General features: G+C 42.8%; 1 protein-coding gene across 4 annotated transcripts in view; it reads right to left on the bottom strand.

Moving 5' to 3' along the window:
- Enox1 (ecto-NOX disulfide-thiol exchanger 1) overlaps positions 1 to 5243 on the bottom strand; it is a 549637-nt gene extending 544394 nt beyond the window's left edge. For all 4 annotated transcript variants that reach the window (XM_021202858.2, XM_021202859.2, XM_029541528.1 and 1 more), the window contains exon 1: positions 4959 to 5243. The gene's annotated coding sequence lies outside the window, so the exon portion shown is untranslated. The remainder of the gene's footprint in view (positions 1 to 4958) is intronic.
- Positions 5244 to 20786: the final 15543 nt, after the last annotated feature.

Below are 20786 nucleotides of genomic sequence, written 5' to 3'. Positions count from 1 at the left end.
GGAGTGGGTGGGTAGGGGAACAGAGGTGGGGGGAGGGGTATGGGAATCTTTCGGGATAGCATTTGAAATGTAAATAAAGAAAATAATAATAAAAAAAAAAAATAAAAAAAAATAAAAAATAAAAAAATAGGAAACTGACTCTAACTGTGTTCTATCATTCTATCACAAGGATAAAGACAGCAACAGGAAGAGGTGTAAAGTGTCACATAGGATCTCGTTGTACCTACCAACACATTATCTTATATGAAAAAACAGGAGAAGGAAAGGAAATTGCAAGATTCCAGCAGATTAAATGTGTGGCTATCAAATATTTAACATCACACTATGCAAATGCATTTAGAAATGGTTCAGAATTTTTCCCCCCTTAAATAACCTTGAAATTCAGATTAATCTCTCAAGTCCCAAAACAAGTACATGCCCTGGACAAACTATGCTCAGACAATGGAAAATGTCTTGTATCAGTGAAGTTCACTCGAAATCTGCCAAGCTATTATTCTGTTTGAAAATCTTTCTGGCTAGAACAAATTAATAGCAGGCTTCGAAAGCTAGGTTAAACATGCTGCAAATCAATTCATCCCCTACAAATCTGCGAAATGCATCGTTTCTGGTGAAAATGCCTCTTCAATGGCACTTAGGACTGTCACTTCATCACTCCCCCAAGCAGTCCACTTTGGTCCCTCACTGGAGGTGCTGTATTATAAAGGCTTACTGTGCTCATCGGCAACAGTAATACAGATTCTTTACACACATGAAGAACCTCAAAACGTGTCATGTGCACGATACATTTCCTAAGTTAGTAGAAATGTTAGAAATGTATAAGTGGACTGAGTTTGCACCAATAGTATGTTCATGATCAGTTCTTTGAGTTCAGTAACAATCTAGATTACAACTGAAGAGACTTGCCTTCTACCAGAACATAGAACCCCTGGAAAGATGGCTTTGCTAGAACCGTGACATGAATATGATGCACTGCCATCGGTTCCACCTTCACCAAAGACCCTAGATCACTTACGATGCAGGAAAGGAAGCTCCTGTCATCTGTCTGCTACCTGTAATATCTGAATTCTTGTAGAAAGACAAACTGACCAACACAGTCTTGAATCTCACCACTGTCAAAATTGTCAGTGTCAGTCGGTACTTGACTTGCTGAACAAGCATAAAGACCTGAATTTGTTGTAAACACACACACACACACACACACACACACATAAAATTTAATTTTTTAGAATGGTGTGTCCTTGTAATCCTAACAGTGGGGATGCAAAGACAAGTGTACCCATGGGTCTCTGGCTCTCTGGCCTGCCTAAATACCCTAATCAACAAGTCTGAGTCCATCCAGCAAGAGACCCTGTTTCAGAAAATAAAGTAGAGAGTATTTAGGTAAATTGGACAACATCCAACCACTCTCGATAGCCTCTGCATGAGAATGACCCTATACACACAAAGGTGCACCCTACACACAGACACACACACACACATATGCACATGCATGCACGCACACGCTCGCATGGAATAAGAAGGTATTAAAGATTGTTCTAAATTATAAACAACTAGCAAGGCACGGAGCTTGCATGTGGCCGGAAGGAGGTGGGTTCATGGGGCCGAATGCAAAATAAACTATGTGCAGCGCATCTCAGTCTGCATTCTAGCCTACTGTGTTTATACTGATCTTCACTTGTAATTACTATGTACTTTCAAAGTATCCTGATTTAATTCCAGCTACACGTTTCAACGGGGGGGGGGGGAATGAAGAAAGAATAACGTGGAGGAGAAAGTAGGAGAAAGTCATCAAGGAATCCCAGAGAAGCGATCCTGTGGGCTGTCACCAGGCTGCTGCAGCATCCCTCCTGTGCCCCCAGAATGCTTAGGATGAAATGGTTAAGCTAGAGAGCATCGCTCTCTACTTGGCTTTTAGCAGTAAAAGGCTGCCATCTACTTAGGTATCATAGACCTAACTCAAGCTTTTATAACATCCTAAGAGCACCTGACAGCGGTTAGCATGTGCTTGTGATGTTTAATGACTCTAAAGGGAAGAATGCAAAGGTTATAAACCTCCCTCCCACTTTGGTTTTCCTGTTTACACCAGGGTTAAAAGGGACAATAGAAATGAGCGGCTTCATTTCTTCAACAATCACCACATAGTTCTTATTACAACCAAAAAATTCAAAATCATGTTACTAACATTAAAAAAAGAGAGAGAGAGAGATAGGTTCGCCTGTCTGAAGTAAAACTTACAGACGTATGTCAAGTGGAGGGCTTCCATGCCTGGGCTGAGGACCATGGGCTGGGGACCACGGGCTGGGGACCAGGATATGCAAGCAGCTGTCACTGCTCTGTTTTTCATTCACAGTAGGTGGTTGCCAGGCAACAAAATACTATTGTCTGTTTCTGTGATCTATTGGCCAATTCTACTGGTGATGATGCTTTTACAGTTTAAAACAGGGCCACCTTTCGGACAAGAAGAGATGAGCAAAATTTCCGAGGCCGACAAGAATGTATATATGAATATAAAGATGCTGCATGTACCCTAAATCATATGCATCAGTTTATAACTGTGCACAGACATAAATATATATTTTGCACATGCCCATATATGTTTGTACTATTGCACATATTCTTTTCCAGTCTACACATATATACATTTCGTAGGCCTGCAGCCAGCATCGAAATCCATGTGGGAAAATCAGAGCATGAACTAGAGAAATAGAAACAGTCAGAATCATTTTCTCAGCAACAGCAATGACTTCAGAGGTGTCAGATGTGTCAAACCCCGTTCCTTGATTATGAAGCCTTCCAGAGAGCAAAGCTCTTCTTCCTACTTATATAATAGAAAACTGGGAGGCTTTGTCATCTCCTTTGAACCACCTCGCATATTAAATAAGCCATTTTACTTAATATGTGCTACCAGACCATAAGTGTGTTAAAAGACCATTCAACTAGTGTTACCATTTACACATAGGAATCTTTAAATTTTATTCATCTTAAAAAGAATTGAACTGCTCTCCCTGGAATAGCCTCACGTGACTCTCCACTTTGTTTGGATATGGGTCCCTGGGTAATTACAGTCATGCTATGTTCCTTTTGCATATTTCACCAGCTTACAAACAAAACAACACACAGTGTGCTCAATATAAAGTTGTCAACATTATCCTGCATCCCTTGCCACTTGCTTTGCATTGACAAGGTTACAAAGATAAGAATTACAATATCCTTAACTTGTTCAGACACGACATCAAAACAGTCTGAAGGAATTAAAGCTCGAGAATGCCAGCGGCAATCAGGCTTTGGAATGAAAGGAGATAAAAGTCATTTGTACGTATTTCTGGAATGGCACTGCACAATGTCAGGACAGTCTCTAGACTTCACACAGTGCCCATCCGTCTTGCCTCACGATATTTCAAAAGCACTTTAACTAATGCTTCCCTCTAGAGGGATGAAATTCATTACCATTTGCAAATCTGCATATTACAAGAAAGCGGAATAATCAATATCCATTATGTGCGCGGACATTATTACTATAAGTCTCCTATCAAGAGTGCAACACTAGCAAAACAAAAGCAAAGTGTGTTAATCACAACCTAAGCACTAGACAAAATTACTGCTTTTCCAGAGAGCAGTCTTCAGCAGACCGCAGCTGCCTCCCACTAGAGCTCCCTGGGACTTCTTCACACTGCAACCTACCAAAGACCCACCACCTCCTTCCTCGGGTTCCTAAGCGCCAGGGTCTCTGCCATCAATCCATTTCCCTTCTTTCACCACCTTCTTCAGATTCCTTAATGACCCTTCATTACTTCCTCCAAAGGACCAAACTCAAACATGCAGCCCAGTTTGCCATGAATCTCCTCTTGTGCATTCGTTTCCTGCATTCTCCTAAAGCTACTTTTAAAAACCACTACCACTGAACAAACATAATCTCAACAAAATTTAATATTTTTTTTGATGTTATAACAGGGGAAGACTGTGGAAGGGGGAGTAAAGCACAAGGTGCAATCTGAAGGAATTATACTGGCCGGGTTACATACACTGGGATGTGTATGCCATAGAGCTGGGCTTCCCCACCTGTCGACCCCACTTCCCCCATGTGCTCGCTGCGGGATGACAACCACAACACTCCAGAACCACCCCCTCCAAGGAGGCGGGGTTATGCGATCAACCAATCAGAGCCCGCGATCCCGGGTGTCCAACCTATGGGGTGGCCGTGGCCATGCAGGGGGAGGACATAGGGTGGTCCGGGAGGGGCCGCGTCCATGGGAGGAGTGCACGTGTCCAGAGAGGCGGGGAACCCTCGGGCGTCCAGCTGCCTAGGCGCCGGCCGGGTGTCCAAGTCCGGCTGCCCAGTGCGGTCTTGGACTGGGCAAGGCAGGCGATCGCCCGCAGAGGAAGACCTGTCCTTGTGTCCAGTTCCCGGCGAGAGGGAAAGACACAAATAACAACAATAGTACCTCGCGCAGATCGGGCAGAGAGGAAAGTTTCTGGCCCGCGCCAGAGTAGAGAACGCCAAGGCGGGGAGATGCTATGCAAGGCAGGAGGAGGACACTGGGAAAGAAGGGAACAACCGGAGGGCTGCGCGGGCAGGACAGGGTCCCGGGTGCGGTCCCCCGGAGGCGAGCGGCGGGGTGCGCTGTCCAAGGTGGAGGGGAGGCGGTTGGTGCGTGGTAGGCGCGGAGCCCGAGCAGACTCTGGCCGGCCAGCGATGAAAAAGAGCGGAGTACATCTGTGTGGGGCGCCGGGCACCCCCGGCTCGTAAAAGTGCGGGAGCCCGGGGAGCGTCGGGGAAGGGCGCAGGGGGCTCCCCCACACCGCTGCCTTCCAGCCTCACCTCCAGCTCCGCTCCCCTCCCCCCTCGCCCACTCCCCTCGGTGCCTTGTTCCCCGGCCACGGCGGGGGCGGGACCGGGAACCCCCCTGGGCGGCGAGTCCCTACGCCCCGGGGATGCTGCGGGCCGCGGAGCCGCTTACCTGGGGCCGCGGTGCGGGGATTCGAGGCAAGCGAGCGCCGGGCGCGGCGCGGCTCCTCCTTGCCTCGGCGTCTCCTCCGGATCGCGCTTCTGCCGGACTCTGTCCAGGGCGCCGAGCAGCCAGACCGGGCTAGACTGCAGCCTCCGCTCGCGCCGCCGCCGCTGCCGCAGACAGAGGACGCCCCGTGGCGGCTGGAAGCCTGTGTGAGTAGCAGCGCCCGGGAGAGTGGGATCTGCTCAGGGGCGCTGGAGACTCCGCGGCTCGGGGCGCGCGGGCGTGCGCACGCGCGCCTGCGAGTGTGAGTGAGTGTGCGCGCGCGCGCCCAGGGGTGGGGGGAGTCGCGAGGGGCGGGGGAGCGAAGCGGAGAGATGCTCGTAGGGACCGAGGCAAAATTCGTCGCCCCCGGAAATCCGTAAAGCGGAGAAAGGATGGGCGGCCTGTCTGGCCCGAAGAAGCTGCTGGCCCGGCGGAAAAACCAAATGAGAGGCGGCGTGGCGCGCTCGAGCTCCGGATCCCGGCCGATCTGGGGCCCGCGGAGCGCTCGGCCACTGATGCTGCACAAGTGGCGCCCACGGCACAGGATCGCGCTAATCCCTCGGGGGAGGAGCTGAGGCGACTCGCTCGTGCCACTGCTGCCAGTTTGGATTTCTAGGCTGGACGTTCAGGGACTGGTCTTGGTACCCCATGGTTGCCATGGCGACCTTGAAGGCGCCAGGCAGGCGACCCGGGATGCGGAGAACTCGGTGCGTGCAGTGAACTCCAGGATGCTGAGATGCTCTGCTCAATCAGACATGCTGTCTAAGGTTGAGCCTAGGCACAGAGGGTTTACCCAGGGTATTAGGATGCCTCAGTGGCGGTTGGGATCGCTCCAGATGAAAATGTTACCTTTTTGTTCTCCTTGGAAGCCACTTTCCCTCAAAGTTAACCACTTCCACATAGAAGTATTGGCCTTCTTCTCTTTGTTAGGATTCTGCCAACTGTCCAGATACACAAGTAACTCAAATAAGCTGAGAACACCTTAATCTCTGAGCTCTCTATCGCCTTAGAGATTATGGCTAAATCCCACTTATTTGTCCTATTCCTAAAAGGTACATCGAGCTGTTGGTATAGTTTTCCATGCTTATTTTAAATAAGCAGACTTTATTCACCCAAGAACTCCTTCCCGGGAGTATAAGGTCTGTGTTGCAGTTGACACACTCTTCCTGGCAGGAATCTTCAAGAGCGGGTTAGGGTTTGCACTTTTGCCTGCCCTCCAAGACTTGCACAGCGCCACTGTACAGTGTGTGTTCTCATAAATGTTGAATGAATGACATTGTTTTCTAGATTCACATATCCTGAAGGCAGAAACTTGGATGCTGGGAATGTCATTACCATCCCACTAGGCTTGCTTGATTTAAACGTATGCCAGTTCCCTATGTGAAAGGCTATTTTCCCCTCGGGCTGCCAGGGCCCCAGTGCAAAGAAAGAACATATGAGAATACTGACCCATTGTGCAAATTTACCAAAAGATTCATGAAAAGAGCACTCAGAAAGGAACTTGGAGGTATAATCTGCCTGAGAGAAGGATAAAGGTCCTGGGGACACCTAACCTTCTCAAAAAAGACCCAAGTCACCGAGTCACAGGTACTTGGCAGTTTATACACTCCCTTCTGCAGCAAAGGATAGGAAAGGAGGTGTTAAATGATTGTCTGCCTTTAGATGCTGGTCAGAAGCAAGCTTTTCTCGTGTCAGGAACACTAGGGGCTAAACTCTGGCCGATACCTAACAAGGTCACTGGGGCTTGTCAATTCTGCTGCTGCGTCAGGATGGCTTCCTCCGATCTCAGTATTTCCAGTCATCTTCTTAGAAGCAAGAGTCCTCGATTTCACAGTCCACGCTCAATTTCAATCCCTTTGAACTCGGGCTCTTCCAACAAGCTGCCTCTCTTGCTAGTCATGATACCACAGCTGTGAACTATAACTGAAATCAAGTGAAAATTAAAAAGGATTTATCTGGGTGCCTCCAAATAAATCCATTTTATGTTTTCTCTTAGGGGGTCCCTCCTAAGACTTCACTGCCATTCCATTTACAGTCTTCGGTAGAGTCATCATTGGCGGCCATCTTGGTACTCTCGTTGTTTTGTTAAATGTTACTTAGATATCTAAAATGTTGCCTTGAAAAGAATTTCTAAAACTTGGGAGCAGATATGCAGCCTGGACCCTCAGCAGCCAAACTAGACCACTGATGTAAGACAGTATTCCAAGACAATTTTCAGTGTTTATAAAGTTCTTTTCATTTGCCACATATTTGTCTTACCTACCAGAGTAGAAGAATGCTCTCAAATATCTTGTCACCCCCAACACAAGTGATAAGAAGCCAATGTCTTTAAATAGAAGTAGGCACATGGCTGTTGCTCTTTACCTACCACACCATGCAAATGGAAAGATAAACATCGGAAAGGAGAAATGACAGTTCGAGACATTTAATATTTCTGACTGTCTTATTGATGACAGTTTCAGGGTTGAAGAGATGGCTCGGCTTTTAAGAGCATTTACTGCTCTTGGAGAGGGCCCAAGAGGTTTCCAGCACCCACAGTCACTGTGACACAGTCACAACACACCCACAGTCTCAACCCACTGTGACTCTGACTCGAGGGAGCTCCAGTACCTCAGGCCTCCCGTGGCACCCGCACTCACGATGGCAAACCTACATGCAAGACACAGACCTGCGCATAATTTAATAGTAATATGTTTAAAAGATAAAAGTTTGCAGATGTGATGAGGATTAAAATATTGATCTCTAGATCTCCGTACTATTTAGATAGTAGGCAATAGTAGAATGTATAGCGAAGAGACTCGTTCAAAAAAAGAGAAAAGAATACTTAATGCAAAGGCTCTTCTCATTTGCTGTAAGCCATCAGACATAACGTTTAGAAACACAAGACTGTGATGGAACACACCTGAGGACAGACACTTACAGCCTGATCATTCACACACACACACACACACACACACACACACACACACACACCAAATGAACAAACCAAAGAAACCCAAAGGCTCCACCTCCCAAAGACCAGCAGATTTGGGCAGGAAGATGCTCCGTGAATTTCAAAGTCAGCTTCTCCTGCTAGGAGCACAGAGCCCCAAATTCTCTTCAGTGAGAAGCCAGGAGCCCTTAGCTGAAGTGCTGCTGTGGTTTAGTGGCTGTGAGCTTGCATAAGGATACGGGTAATTTCCCTCATAATTAGGTCCCAGACCACTTAGTCCACTTGAGTTTCAAATTATTAAAAAAAAAAAAATGGACCTGCACCTAAAATCAAAATCGGTACAGAGTGGAGCCTTGAACAAGGAGCAGGCTCAAGTTTCCTAGTTTCTACCCACACTGTTATTATTAGCCTAGTCTTATTCCAGAAACTATTCACAGTAACTTAATTCTGACCAGATGGTAGATGTCATGAGGAAAGTTTAAGAGAGAGAGAGAGAGAGAGAGAGAGAGAGAGAGAGAGAGAGAGAGAGAGAGAGAGTGTCACAGTTTGTTCATAGCCAAAATGGACAAGTGTCTGTTTGGGCCATCAGTGCCGCTCGGTACAGCTGGCATTCTACATGCCAATCATTCTAGTACTTTCTGGAGTTACAGATTCCCTAAAGCTACCAGGAGTCTCTCTCCAAGAAAATGAACGTTTGAATGTCAGGGAGCTCTGGAAATGCTTTCTGAAGGTGATGAGAGGAGTCATGCTTACCATGGGCCCTTTTACATAGTGTCAGTTTACGGGTAAGGGAAAGCAAATTGGTGGTTGCCAGTCTCTCCTCTTTCCTTCTTACACCAAAAGGGTAGAGTTTATTATACATAAATATAATAGATGTAGGTATCACACATGTATATATAATTATATACTTAGAATTCAATAAATCTCACTTTAAAAACCTTTCAAACAAAGCCTTGACTTTCCTTGCTAACTTTGAACTGATCCTTTTATCTCCTCTCAGTTTGCAGTTCTGTTTTATCTCTTTTCGATTGACTTATTTGTCCATATGAAGATGCATAAACAGGTCAGTGCTTATTGGGTACTATATAATCATTTCTGCTCTTCTCACTTTGTTATCAAGGAAAAGGAGGTGCTTTGCCTTTAAGGCATCTCTGGTTCAGCTTGCTTTATTCTTAAGAATAATAATAATAATAAAAAACCAGTAAGTGAACATATGCAAAATGTATCACTTCGACCACGAGCAGCAAATAAACTTCTATCTGAATTACCAATGAGGATTAATGAAGCTGTTGTTAAGTAGGCCATTTGGTCAATGATTGAACATTAGTGGCCCAGTCTATACTCATTTCCACATGCACACTCCCTCATAGTATGATTTAAGTGATCACCATTCCTGGGCCATTGCTATAATCTGAACTTGAATGGAAGGTGTAAAGAAAATCACTGAGAAGTTAGAATGGATGTTGTCGACAGGGGCAGCTATGGATGACCTATCTTTGAGGATCCCTCAGCAGGGTGGAATAGACGAGAATATGATACAGCTTGTAGTAACCCATCTCAGGATTTGTACTGTCATCAGTTTTTAAAATCTATCTCTGAAGACCCAAAAATCCATTCTTGGATAATTTTTCTATAGATGGTATTACCGATGTCCTTAAGAAACCTAATGTTTTGCCTGCCCAGTTTATTTCCACTTAGTAACACAGAAATATTTTTAGCTAAAATGACGTTTAAAAATAGAAATTTCATGTAATTAATAGAAAAGCAGTAATCCATAGCAGAGGAAGGCAGTATAATGAGGAATGCCTCTCACACTTAGTTTAAGGGTAGCATTAACAAGGTTACATAGTCAAAGGGGTTGGAAGCCCAACCATTCATGTATTGAATGCTTACATAATCTGCCTTCCTATAGACTTCAGAGGTTGAGTGTGGGGGAGTGGGGACTGTCATGATAGTCCTTTGACTCTTTTAGAGGTTGTCTTGATGTAACATGAGCATGGCACGGAATTCTCTGCCACAGGACCTAAATTCAAATCCCATTTCAACCAGTGGCCTGCCCTGTGACCTTGGACTCCTCCCCTACTGATGCCATGGCCAAGCCTACACAAGCTGGCTAGCATCTTCCTCGTTGCTTTGTTAAGAAAATTACATGAAGCAACATGAGATGGATTCCCTGGCACTGTAAAACACTGGCTCCACATCAAGTGTGTGGCAGAAACTTGGAAGACGGACGTGATTGAGAAGCTCCTGAAGCAAGTGTGGCACCTTTAGCAAGACTGTCACTGAATGGGGTTGATGAATCCCAGGAGTCCTTTCCAAGGATATTTTAAGAAAACCACCACAACCAAAAGCTGGCAGAAAGTAACACATGCAGGAACTTGGAGATTCCATGATTCTAAAGGTGCTGTCATAATTCTGTAAATTCTGCAACTATTGCGAAGGTCCAAGCCTTTCTGATCGCATGTTTTTAATTACTGTGGGGTTTTCCCTTCTTTTATACAGATTCTAGTTCCCTGGTGATGTTTCAGTCCCAAATTTAACTATATAAACACTCATTTCCCAGATTAATATCAATGTTTAAAGTTCCTTTCTTAAGAAAAAAAACTGTTCACTACCCACAGATGTGCTCATTTGGAGAAAAAAATAAGCAATACAAAATATATAAGGAAAAAAAAATGTAGACGCATTACCTCTTCAGGGCCAATCATGGTTCATCTGTCAATGTTTACCATCCCCTACAGACATGTTTTTATTTGTTTTTCTTTACATATCATTTAAGTAAAACAGCAGTCATTAAATGTTATCATTTTAGAAAAGAAAACAGTAAACACATTAATACAAAGTGCAAAATTCCCCCCTCATTTTCTCTTTTTTCAGGATGGGCTTCTTACTCGAGCAAGTCCTTGGAAAGGGGATTTTAATAGGGTACCCTTGAAGCCTTGCCTCTTTATGCCTCTGCTTTTGCCATTTCTAACGAGTCCTTCCTAATGGTTCTTAGCAAGTTTAACTTTACCTTGATGACGTGTTCTGGGATCACAAGCTGTGCTCCTTGGCCTCTGGCTATTCTGGGGGTACTTTGCATTACTTAACCTCCATCCCCCGAAGCAGGTCCAGCTCTAACCTTGGACTTGGTGTTACATTCCCTGAATGAGCAGGAAAGAGTCTTGATTTCAATAAGTAACCAGAGTGCTCGCTGGAATCACCATCTATTAGGTCTGTAGACGTTTGGCTCAGGGGTGGCGAATTATTTAAATACATGTATTATGTCAGTGGCTACAGGCAAAACAGAGAGAGGCGGCAAAGAGTCCTTAATAATTAATGCAAATGGCAGCTAAAATTCCAATGGACTTGCCTCCTTTTGCAGTTGATTTGTTCTGCTTTGCGCAGGAAGATATTGTATTTAATAAAAAGTGCGGCAAGGTTTATAATTTTGGCAATTTGCTCACTGCATAGATGGCAAGAGGTCCCCAAAGTAAAAGCACCCCAAGCCACGACATCCCACTCTGAAAATCTGGTTGCCTATCTGAAAATGAGAACTAAACAAGTACTGGAAGGAAAGAAGGGGAGGGGAGGAAGAAAAACCAGGTGGGATTATCTATAGGAGTTGTCTTGGTCATGGTCCTATAAAAGGCCATGGCTGAAGCACCTCGTGGACGAGTTTATTTGGCTTTATAAGAGGGATAACAGTCCACGATGGTGAAAGGGAGGGAGCAGGGAGCAGGTGGCCAGAATGACAACTGAGAGATCAACATCTCAAACCTCAAACAGGAAGCAGAAAGAGTACACTGGAAGTTGGGCGTGGCTCTAGAAAGATGAAAGCCCGCCCCCAATGAATCTCTCCATCTAGGCCTCCCAATCCTCCCCAAACACTGCCACAAACCGAGGAACAAGTATTCAAATGCCAAAAGTATAGAGGGAAATCCCATTCAAAGCACTACAGGAGGGTGGTCTGTCAACTGACTATTCGCCCTTTATTGTGAATGATGAAAGGTTTTAGCAAGTAAGTTACCATCCTGAAATCATAAATAAAGCAAAAAGGTGAATAACGTATAAAAGCAGTGAGACACAATGTATCTTGGAAATTGTTTACAAGGGATAACAATATGCACAGCAAAGTTTTGGTGGGTGCTAAGTTGCAAAAGACACTTACTGAATCAATGAATTTCAGCATCTAGGACAGTGGACTATTCTTTCTCATAGCGAGTGCTCCATGGTGGTGCACATAGATCCATGTCAAAGGGAAAAGGGTCTCAGAGTGACAAACCAAAGGCCCTTTGGGAATAAATATATGTCATTGAAGCTGAGTCGTAAGAGCAGGGCAGATACAGAGTATTTGTTAGAAAGCATGAGGCCAGTGATTCAGAACCAAGTCCATGAGCAGTGAGAAGCCATGACAATCCCTTCCTCTCTGATATTTGGGTAATGGAAAGCACAGAGTCCATTTTTTTCCATGTCCTTTGATTACATTTTAAAAAAATAGGCTTTAATATGATGAAACCATATTTGACTATAATGATAAAAATAAAAAATAATTAGTGGCTTCTGAGAGAGAGATTGGTCTATCTCTTCCAGGAACAAGTCCTCTAGTAGGACACATAGTCTCAAATGGTCAGCCTTAAACATACACATAGGAGCAACCCTGAATGACTCAGCAGATGGTATATGTAATTACTTATATATCACAATAATTTTAAAAGTCATGAATTTGAGAGAGAGTGGGAAGACAAAGGAGTTGGGGGGGGGGAGGTAAAGGGGATATAAATACAGTACTCATTCAGTAAACCCTCAAGTGAAATTTAAAATTTTTTAAATTAAGTTTTTCATTATTATTTAACTACTTCAGTGGTATTTCTAAAGTACACTGTATACACTTCACCTTAATCTTCACAGACACCAGAATAGACATTTATATTTAGTGGTAAATAAGGCATGAAAGGGGGAAATATCAACCGACCATCAGTCTAGACTGGATTTGTATCACAGGGTGTGAACTCAAGCAAGTTTCTGAACTTCACCAATCCTCGATTTTCTCATCTGAAAATGGGAATAACTTAGTGTCTGTATGCCAGGTCATTCTGTAAAGATACGAGACGACCCTCAGCATGTTGTCTTGCTTTCTAGTGTCGGGACCCTTGCCTGGTTTCTGTATTTCTTCAATGTCATCTCTCTCCCTCATTGCATCAGCCTGACTAGCTATCTCTTTATTCCAAAGAAATTCTACTATATGAGCCTGAGAACATCTATTTATCACAATGGTGTCCCTTTGCATGTGTCCTGTGTGTAACCTGCAATCTGAAGAATGAAAATGTTACTGGATTTAATCTTTTCAGATCTATCGAGACATGACAGAGAATAGCCAAGCAGAGAAGGCACACATCTTCCCTCTGCTGTCTGTCCACTTCCTGACCCTCTCTACCCCTCGATCACACTGTAAGCCACCTAAGATGTCAGCTAGTAGGAATCCATCCCTTGGGACGACACAATTCATTGGTGTATTGAAATTGCAAAGCTCTAGACTAAGCCATGACAATGAAGACAAATGACGGGCTGCGTCTTATATAGTCTAGCACCAAACACTCAGAGAGTTTCGTATTATAGGAGCCACAACGTTTTAGACATAAAAGAAGTGACATCACATTCTGCGAAGCACCATATAAAGGGATCTAAACTTTGTATACAGTGCAGTGTGCAATTATTAGTCATGACCCCTTCTAGACAGATAATTTTCCGATGCTAAAGAATAGAAACTCCAGACGGTGATGCAATAGGGGTATATTTTGGTAGTATTAATCCACAAGCATTTCAGTAGTTTCATCCTATGACAATTATAGAAGGGAAGAAAACTGAAACATAAATGGAAATTAGCCCTTAGCAGCTGCTTTGTGGAGCAATTTACATTTTAGATTTCCAGAATGGCAGCACTAGTTCAGAATAGGAGAAACAGATTTCATTCTTATTGTAGTATAAGATCTCCCATTTGTTAGAGATTTTGCTCATACTGTAAAGAAAGAGAAAAATAAATGTAACTGGGAATTCTAGTCTACACCCAACAGGTTATTTTTGGGTTTGGCTTTTCTACAGTAGTTGTCATCTTCTACCCAGACTCTGGCAAAGGGGATTTGAAGGAATCTAGTTTAGACTAGAAGACTGAAATCAAAAGGAGATACTGATGTTTTCTTGATAGCCAGGTTTAATTACTTGGATGTGTTTGTGTCTTACTCAGCTATAATTTAATCATTATTAAATTTCTAAGACTCCTATATAATTCTTGAAATACGTCATAATTTTGTCTCATTTTTCTCTAAAGCCATCTTCTTCCCCAATTGTACTTCATAGTATTACCACTAAACACATAATAGATGCCTTAGGATTTTTAGGGCATGCTGTATGTACTGAGACACTCTTCAGGGCATCCCAATCCTGCTGAGAGGAAAGCACGGAGTGTCCATGCACAGAGTCACGATCCACCAACCAAGCCTCACAGAAATGCTTCTTAAGGCCGCAGTGTCTACCTCGGAAGCCATTTCTCTAAACCATCACGTGGAAGCCAATGGACTTGACTTGTAAACTCTTCAAAATTCAACCCAAGTGCTAAGTGCACGTTTACATTTAATTTCCAGACTCCTCTCCTTTATGATAGGGTTTTATTTTAGACTCTGATAGTTATGTGACCTGAAGAGGAAAATGCACAAATCCAGGGTTCAGCCATGATCCCTTCCCTCTCGGTCTTACTTTTGAATTATTTTCCAACCCCTACCCCAGCATTTATAGTTTCAGACTAGAGATGATGGCAGTACACATCTTAAAAAGTTATTATGATAATTAACTTGCTATCATAAAGTATTTTTATAAAATCTAAGACACTGTATAGATACGGGCATATCTGAGAATGTTGTATTGGTTAATAGAATATTGAATATTAGTATGTTTAATGCTAAATAACAGGTGATTACAAGCTGAACTACTTGACAGCTCCTGACTTGCAAGGTGAGTTTCTACCCATCTCATGCCTGCATCAGTGTACCCCTATTTCAGACTCACTAAAATGTAAGGCAGATAATAAGGCGTCAACACATTAGTGGGACTCACGTCCTCCGCTCTATTTAGCTGCTTTATTTCCTCTTAATTTCTTCTGGTTCTCCATCAATATGTGTGAGTATTTATGCACAATAAGCAAATATCCTATGGATTAGGGGAAATGCACATAGCATTTGCCTTCGAAGAACTTTTAGACTTTCTATAAATACATCAGTGATCACTGCCGGCTTTTGTCTTCTATGAATGTTTTTATCATGCATGTTTTCCCAGTTTAAACCACAGGGCAGGAACTCTGTCTGATTGTATTTGTAAATCAGGGAGAGAGCATTGTTGTTCAATAAACGCCCAGAAATACCAGAATCTGTGTGAGGTAAATAGATGGAAATGATGTTCTATCTATTGTAAGGAGAAAAGAAAGTGGATACTGTATAATTTCCAAATCAGTTATCTCATTTGTGTATCACAGTGACACTATATTTTTTAAAAACTAGATAGAGTGAACAGTTTTGTTATCTTCCTTTAACCAAAGCAAAAACTGAGAGTAAGGGTTAATGCCCTGCCCAAGGACCTGTGGCAAATTGACACCATGGGTAGAGGAGACAGAAAACTATAACTCCTCTTAACCAGTATGGCAGAAACCTCAGTATTTGTGGGTCTTGAACATGCCACGAAGCATGACATCACCTACCTGATCCTGGCCCTCAGCAAGTGCTTGCTGTTGCATCTAGTGAAACTTGCAATGTCAGCTTTCAATATGGCTTCCTAGGCCTGTCATTCTCCCAACATAACGCTACCTACCTGTGGCTGATAGTTAGGTCTGTAGTTCTTGACCTTAATGCTACAACCTTAATACAGTTCCTCATGCTGCAGTGACCCCCAACCATAAAATTATTTTTGCTGCTACTTCATAACTGTAACTTTGCTACTGTTATGAACTATAATGTCAACATCTGTATTTTCTGATGGTCTGAGGCCACCCCTGTACCCACAGATTGAGAACCACTGGCTTAAGTCCATGACCATTGTCCTAACAGACTTAATTTTAACTTGCAAAATGTGTGCAATAAATGCAAGAGCTGTTAAGTTATAGCATAAGCCTTTCACTTCATTAAGAAAATGTGTCAAGTGCTTACTGTTGAATCTTCTCTGTTACCCAGCAAACCCCAGATACCAGTCTCAGAACACATGTGATCTATAGTGAGGGGCCTGCTGCCTTGTCCACGTCCCCTGCTTCTTCTGCTAGAGGTACAAACCCACTAAGAGACAGCTGTGTATTGCAGGGAACCTCAAAGGGTGTTGGACAGACACACTGGATTTTGCAATAGGGAAAGTTACAAATAGTTGAGAGCATGAGGCCCCTGCATTCTCGGTGGCCACTTTCACAGATGAGTCAGGAAACGGTCAGGAGCCCTGTCAGCTATGTAGATACGGCTGATGTTCACATATTAGCTGATAAGAATGCCCTACAACCCGTGATTGTCCCCAAATCAAATAACTGCGCGTATATTTTATATGTGCAGCCATGTGGGGACCAAGCCCACACTCTGTGCATCCTTTCTGTACAATGCTATCGCTTTTGAGCTGCATTTCGGTAGCATTTCAGATGAGTGCATTTGCTCAAAATAGTGCATTGAGGAAACTGAACTGTCCCATTTCTCAGAATGTGAGAGGCTGCCCCACCCCACCTGCTGCCACGCAGAGCCCCTCCCACAAGCATGCGTTATTGTTCCATGGCATTCCTGTGCTCTGTTCGGCTCTTTGCTTCCCAGACCAACGGACACATCATCTGTCAAATTGTTTCTCTCAGGCAAAGGTCTTACTAAAACAAAGGCTTTAGGATATGGCCCCACTAATGTTTTCAAAATCTATAAAATATACAGCCCAAAATTTGCTAATTCAGCCAGTGCCAATATGTGGTAGTTCAAGTTCATTATTCCTTTAATAAAGTCATCTGAGAATTCTAGTAGTTTCCCATATCAAATCATGGCTGGGGAACATGCAGGGGAAATGGCCCGAAACTTTCCACTCTTTGCTCTCCGACCTTAAGAGATTCACAGTGCCTTCTCTTTCTGGTTAATCTCCATACGCTTATTAGCTACATGTCAGTTAAACTTTGTAGACAAGGAAGAGTGACCGTAACAATAGGTACAAATACATGAGCATATATACACATAAGACATATATGTAATGTATGCTGCATAAATGTATAGTAGCATAAATAAATCTGAATTCATTAATCGCAGTCAATTTAATTAGAATAGAGCATATTAGAATGTTTGCTAGGATTACCCATGGTGTGTCTGGGCTCATTTTTATTAATAGGGTTGAAAAAGTGACTGGCTTACAAATAATGCCATAAAGCAATGTGCATTGGCGCGTCTTCTGCTGAGACATTTCTCCATACTTCATGTTTTCAACAATGTTGCTTTTGTTAAACCTTAAGAGCACAGATACATGTTTTGTCAAATGATTCTGTTTTTATTTTTCTTCAAGAAGTCTTTAAGAAATAATTGTTACCAACTAGTTTGCTGTTAATGTGCAGGTTTTTGCCTTTAATGGGTTATTTTAAGGCCCATCTTTGCTTTTGGCTAATTTTTAATCAAGTATCAAACATCTCCAATATTTTAGTCATTATGATAAACTACACCAACCGCTTCCTCTCGGGCATGCATTATTAATCCGATTGTTTTATTGATGACAGAGCCCTGATTTGGAAAAGGTGAAATAAGATGCTAAGGTAAGAAAAGTAATGATATTAAAACCTGCTTGGGATCCAGATCTAGCTGCCACTGAAGGCTGTGTGCTGTCTAGTCTATTCTGAAATTCTGGAACCATCTACATTTTTCAGACACATACTTGTATGTGGCAGAGGGTTGGGGAGGGGAAAGAATATTCCTTCCTTTCTTTCTTCCTTCCTTCCTTCCTTTCTTTCTTCCTTCCTTCCTTCCTTTCTTTCTTCCTTCCTTCCTTCCTTCCCTCCCTTCCTCCTTCCCTCCTTCCCTCCCTCCCTCCTTCCCTCCTCCCCTCCCTCCCTTCCTTCTTTCACTCTTTTTTTGTCTCTCTTTCATAGCAGAAAGCAGGAGGGGATTTATCCAATGGGCCCATACTGGAAAGAAGAACAAAGGGATCCAGTGACCACGCCCGCAAATACTCAGCTCCAGCATCTATCTTTATAAAACCAGTCTTGACATCCAAAACCAGTGGCACTGGGGAGAGATGAGCACCAGTGGCAAGTCCCTGACATTTTGGTGTATACCTGTCTTGTTTTAACCTTTACAGCATCTTAATTAGCCATGGGCTAACCTTTATAAATCACTGTTGCTCTTACAAAGTAAATATAATTTGTAAAGGAGACAGGTTCCCTCTATTTGCACCTCTGAAGAATGGTGTCATTGCGTATAAAAACCAGCAGTCAATTTAATAAGCTATTTATTCCTATAATAAGAGAAACCTTTATTATTTGTGAAGAATAGACTGCATTTGGGGATACTATAATAAATGGAAGAGATAACAATTGAAATTCTGAATATATTAGAACCACAGTGTGTTGCAGACCAATTAAAATTGACAGCCAAGTGAAGCAAATACACACGGATAAATATAGAAAATTCAAGTTGTTGTTAGGGTGATTTTTTTTCACTACGTGGTATTTATTTTCTTGCTTCTGGATATTCCAGTTCATTGTATTAATCTTTCTGCTTGGCTTCTGAATTTAAATGGAGTTGAATACTGATAGACAATAAAATTTTAATTCATAGTAGAATTATGTTGGTGGTTTGATGTATCTAGTACTCATGTTGGGAAACTATCAGTAACTAGGAATACAAGCTTCTGTAGGCAATATATAATTTTCATAATCTTAGGTGAGAAAATAGACACTGTGCTCAACATTTTAGCCGTGTGCTCACCTCTCTGTGGTAAATTAGTATTGGCAGCTGAGTGGGAGATCACAGGCTACAGCTGCCTTAACCTTCAGCAGCAAATGATGCTTACTGAATTGCCTCCCTGTGCATCTAAAGCCCAGGAAGCTTAAAAATATAGATATGATGCTAATGATGAGAAAACCCAGAGAATTAGCAATGCTTAGCTTGGAGGAGAGTTAGAAGTAAATGTATTGTTAATGAGTAAGGCAAACCTGACAATTGAAGATGAGACTTGTATAACAAAGTAAAAGGCTAAGTGCCACTGACTGAGTGTCAGCCGAGTATATGTATTATGTCACATACCAAATTGCTCTGATTTAGCGGGTACTGTTACAGTTATAAACATGATAAAACTGTTATCCAGAGAAGTTAACTACCATACCCTGGACTACCTCACTAGAGCTGAGACTCAATCTCCAAAGCCCGTTCCTGGTCCCCTTCTGATCTCATGGCTCTGCCTACTATTACGTAAATTGCTTTTCATGGGATATGATAGTTTCATTTGTTCATAAACGTGTTCTAAAGTTTCAAAGATAATGTTTAAGAACAGCTAGGTGTGATCCCAGTACAAACTATTTTATTTAAGCCCGAGTTCAGTTCTGGCCTGACATTCATGTTTGGCTTCTCTCTTGATGAGCTTAGCATCTGCAGTGTGGGGGTGAGTTGGTGGAGGAGGAGAAGACAGCTGTTCTGGAAACAGCAGAAGAGAAATGATCAAGTTAAATGCTTTCTGCCCTCAGACAAGATTAATAACTCTTAAGTACATCTCTAGTTAATAAACTGTGACAGTCACTCAGTTTGGATCCAGAAAAGATGTAATGATTGGGCTTCTTGTAAACAATGCTTTTTAAAAAGAATGGTTGGGTGGGTCTATACCATTTTTGAAAACATATAGCTTAGAGCCGATCAGATGACCCTGAGTTTGTAAAAAGAAGTAAACAGTGCCACCTACTGGCCTGTGACATCTACTTTTGCAGATGATCTAAGGGCTGCATGTGTGGTCACTATATAGGAAAACACATTTGTTACCATCCATGAAGATTTCGAACTACTAAAAGATAATTTCTACCTGTGCTTGTTTCTTATGACTACATTCTAAAAGAAATCACCAATAAAAATGGAACAATTACACTTTCAAGGAAATATGCCATGATTTTTTTTTTTTTTTTTTTTTAGAAGCCCTAGAAAGGAAACTCCATTGTCCTGTATAGAGCCATCACCAGGTAAAACTTGAGAGACACCCCCACAGGTTTGTGGAGTAATCCACTCCATCTACCAAGCTGAAGAGTCTCCTTTCTAACCTTAGTTTGATTCACACCCAACCCTCCTTCTCCGCAAAAAAAAAAAAAAAAAAAATCCTTTCTTTTCAAAGCCCTTTTCCTGGCGTGAAGCCACATGGTCTGCAGAAAGCCCCAGTCTACACCACCCACTGGTAGAAACGGAGTTTCTACTGGCCTGGTTGTTGGTGGTCTGTATTTCTTTTTTGTAGTATAGCTGGGGAGTTCATGAAGAAAAATGCATCCATTGAGCTCACAGTGTTGTGAGCTGATGGTTCAGGATCAGCCAGCTCCATTGGTTTGGTCTCTCGTTAAACCCCCCCTTGGCTAGGCCACACTGTAGCAGATGTCATCATCTGTCCCATCAGAGAGCAGATGGAACCCTTTTCCTGTATGTTGCGTTCAACAAGATCAGTTGGACCATCTTTCAAGACCAGTATCAATCCATTCTAGAGACCTAATTTAGAGACCAGTGGCTACTTATGTTGCTCATCTGTTAAAGGTTTTAACACTTTCCAAGAGTGCCATGTAGGGCACCAAGCCCAGAGGATGTGGCCCCTGAGAGGTGTATTAAAACGATACACGCACCATGGCAGAACTGACTGTATCATCACCAGCTCTC

This window comes from Mus pahari, chromosome 8, assembly GCF_900095145.1.
Source record: "Mus pahari chromosome 8, PAHARI_EIJ_v1.1, whole genome shotgun sequence".
NCBI classification, from domain to species: Eukaryota; Metazoa; Chordata; class Mammalia; order Rodentia; family Muridae; genus Mus; species Mus pahari.
The sequence above is the reverse complement of the archived record's forward strand: the minus strand, read 5'-3'. Positions and strand labels throughout refer to the sequence as shown.